The sequence below is a fragment of the Onychomys torridus genome, chromosome 11, assembly GCF_903995425.1.
Source record: "Onychomys torridus chromosome 11, mOncTor1.1, whole genome shotgun sequence".
Lineage (NCBI taxonomy): Eukaryota > Metazoa > Chordata > Mammalia > Rodentia > Cricetidae > Onychomys > Onychomys torridus.
Window position 1 is genome coordinate 23884773 of NC_050453.1, and position 3673 is coordinate 23888445.

Genomic DNA, 3673 nt, shown 5'->3' on the forward strand with positions numbered 1-3673 from the left:
AGGCTAGCCTGGTTTATGTAGAGAGCTCCAGGCCAGCCAGGGCTACATAGAAACCCTGTCTCAAAAAAAAAAAAAAAGAAAGAAAGAAGGAAAAGAAAAAAAGGAAGGAAGGAAGGAGGGAAGGAAGGAAGGAAGGAAGGAAGGAAAAAAAGAAGAGAAAATTAGGGCCAGAGAATGGAGAAGGCTTAGCTCATAAAGGCATTGTGGCCAGGCCCGCAGAGACGAGTTTGATCACTGGGACTCCACACAATGGAAGGAGAGAATCAATTCCAGCAAGTTGCTCTCCACCTCCACAAGTGCATTCACACACACTAACAAAAATAGTAAAATAAAAAGGGGCACAGTGGCACACACGCCTTTAATTCCAGCAGTCCAGAGACAGGAGGCAGATGGATGGATCAATGTGAGCCTGGTCCACGTAGTGAGTTCCAAGATAGTCAGAATTACATAATAGATAGACCCTGTCTCAAAACACCAAGCAATTAATCAATAAATGTATTTTAATAAAATCTCTGATGCTTCTTTGTTGTACCAGTCAGGTCTGAAATTCTTTTCTGTGGTGAAGCCAAGGACCCTAGTTTGGTCTGAGTTGAAGTCACTAACAGGCTGCTGGGGGCAGCAGCCTAGGGACATGTCTCTCTCCACTGCTGGCTTATTCTGCAGAATCTTCAACACTGATCAGGCTTCTTCAGGGAACTTCCATTCACAGTGGAAAGGATGAGACTCTTATTTCTTTGAGTTCTTCTATCGCTTAGTGACCGGTCGTTCTGTTCTCTTTTTTTGTGGGGTAGGGTGGGGTGAGGCAGGGTCTGTCTACATAGGTCTGTCTGTCCTGGAATTCACTATGTAGATCGGGCTGGCCTCTAACTCAGAGATCTGCCAGCCTCTCCTGGGATTAAAGGTGTGTGCCATCATGCCCGGTACCTTGGGGCATTCTGAACAGTCAAACCTGAAATTGTCCCCGGATAGAAGCCATCTACTCCACAGCCATTTCTGTTTCCTCTTTTTAACTTATTAACTGTAATCATTAATCTCGGTATATCTGTGTATGGGGGGGAGTGTTTCTTGATTAAGTTAATTGACCCGGGTAGCAGCTGCTGATCCAGGTATTCTGAGGTCTGAGAAATAAGCTTCTGCTTTCTTCATTCTCGCCATCCCATCCCACTAGTGAGTTCAGATGCCCTGCTTTGTTTGTTTTTCGAGACAGGGTTTCTCTGTGTAGCTTTGGTGCCTTTTCCTGGAACTCACTCTGTAGTCCAGGCTGGCCTCGAACTCACAGAGATCCGCCTGCCTCTGGCTCCAGAGTGCTGGGATTAAAGGCGTGCGCCACCACCGCCCGGCTCACATGCCCAGCTTGTGAGGTCACCTGTCACCTGTCATTGCCACAGCTGCCATCACCACTGTCCACTGACAAGAACCCAGCTTCTGCCTTGCACTGTAGACTGAAGATCAGTGGCTCTCCGGGAATCCTCCCGGCCTTCAGCACCAGGCTTGGACCGTGGAGGTTCCCAGCCTCGGGGACTGAGCTGCTTGCTTTCAGTTCTCAGCCTTTCCTTTGTGAAAACAGCCTTTGTTGGACTACCCAGATGGTACCAAGTAAGCCAGTGTAGTAACCACTCCCTTTAATCGGTTCTATTTCCCTGACCTATTTATTAATACAGTAACACAACATGATCTTTCTCAGTCTGTGATAATCATGCAGTTTCGTGAAGGCCAGAACTTTCCTAGCACCAGGAAATAATTTTCAGTTAGTTTAAGGCAGATGTTCTCAAAGTTGAACTTCATCAGAGTCATCTGGAGGGCTGGGACTCTCTCTCAAAGTTTCTAATTTTGATAGGGCCAGAGAATTTGCATTTCCAACAAGTCTCCAAGTAATGCTGATGTTGCCTTTGAAAACCACAGCTCTGAGGCAATCATCTGAACCCATGCGATTGTCAGTCCTTAATTAGGCTGAGCATGTGATGCGGTTGTGGACAGCAAATCCCAGTCTCCTGGATCCTGAGATCCGAGGATTGGAGAGTTCTCTGTCAGTCTTTAGACGAGGTCTACTTAAAGCGTGACGCTGGGAGATATCAGGGTCACCTTCATCATGCTCTCACAGGAGCAGCTGGCGAGTTGCAGAGAGCAAAGCGGAGAAGGAAGTTTCTGGGTGACTGCTGGTGCTGTGGTCGGCTAGGAGCAGCTGCAACCGGCAGCCCTGGGATGAGACTTCGGAATCAGTAAAAAGCAAGACCATCCCAAACTGACTGGGACACGACAGAGACAACACCTATCATTTGCTTGTCAGAATGATGTCTCTATATGCTTAGCCTTGTAAGCTGGCTTTGTTCCTTCATGCGTCTGCTCTATGGTGTATCTGAAAACTCCACTGGACGGAGTAACCCTGTTGGGGAAATGAAAGGAATCCCAACCCATTCCTGGGCTCCCTGATTTTTCCCTGTCTTTACTCATGAATAACCTTCCCCTCCATTAAAGGTTGCCCCAAACAGGCTACCCCAAGTCCTGGGCAGTGTGACTGTATGTATCTAGGCCTCACGCCCTGCCAAGCACACACTTTCATTCTGAAATGAACTTCCTCCCAGTTCCTTACTTTGCCTCATTTAAAAATTAATTTTTTCTTTCTTTTTACTTATTCTATGTGTCTTTTATATCATGTATCTCGATCCCATTCATTTCCCTGCCCCTTCACATCTGCCCTCCACCCCTGCACACCCCCAAATTAAAAAAAAATTAAGAGGAAAAATGAAAAAAAAAATCTCATCATGGAAGCTGCAGTGTGACACAGTGAGTCACGCAGTTAACCCCCCCCCCCCTTTTTTGTCCATACATCTTCACTTGCAAGTGTTCATTGCTATGAGTCATTTGGTCTGGCTCGAGACCTCTGGTTTCTGCTACATTATCCATGCTGGGTCCTCACTGGGACTCCTCTTGGATATCCTGTTGTTGCCCTGTGTCCTGGAGATCTGCAGCTTTGGGTCTGCAGAACCAACCCCTTCACATGCTCCAGCAGATCATAGATGGGGTGGATGTTGGGGCGGGCCAAGTCCCAAGCCTGCTTCTGGGCCTTGGCATCTGCAGGGTGGGTCAGTCCACCAGTTCTCCCCGTCCTCACCACCAGGGTGAGATCTTCAGCATTGCAGGCTAATTCACCTCTTGCAGCAATGAGCAAGGGCTGGGGCCGGTTCTCCCGCATTCAGGCCCTCAGAGTCCGCCCTCCCCATACCTACACCTTGAGGGCCAGCTCTATAGTGTTGCCCAGCTGAGATACAGGGGTCACTCTCCCGAGTGCAGCTGGTGAAGGTCAGGGACAACCCTCGCACTCTTAGGACCCCAGGGCCAGCTCCTCCACCTGTCTCAGGCAGCGATGGGCGGGGGGTGGGTGGATGGGAAGGAGGGCATCTCTCCTCCGCCCATGCTGCCCGCCCTCCACAGCCCGCCACACTCAGTTGAGTAATGGGGACAGCTCTCCCTTGCTCACAGTATCAGGGAGCACCTCCAATTACTACGGGCCAGCTCTGCTAGGCTGCCTAGGCAAGGAACAGGGCTCACTTTCCTGAGTGCTGCAGTTGGTAAGGGGGGAGGGTCAGCTCTCTTGTCTGTTGCACGTGGTCAGGGGTTAGGGGTCAGGGAGCATCTTTCCTCTTCCTTCCCACACAGCCGCATGACAGGCAGT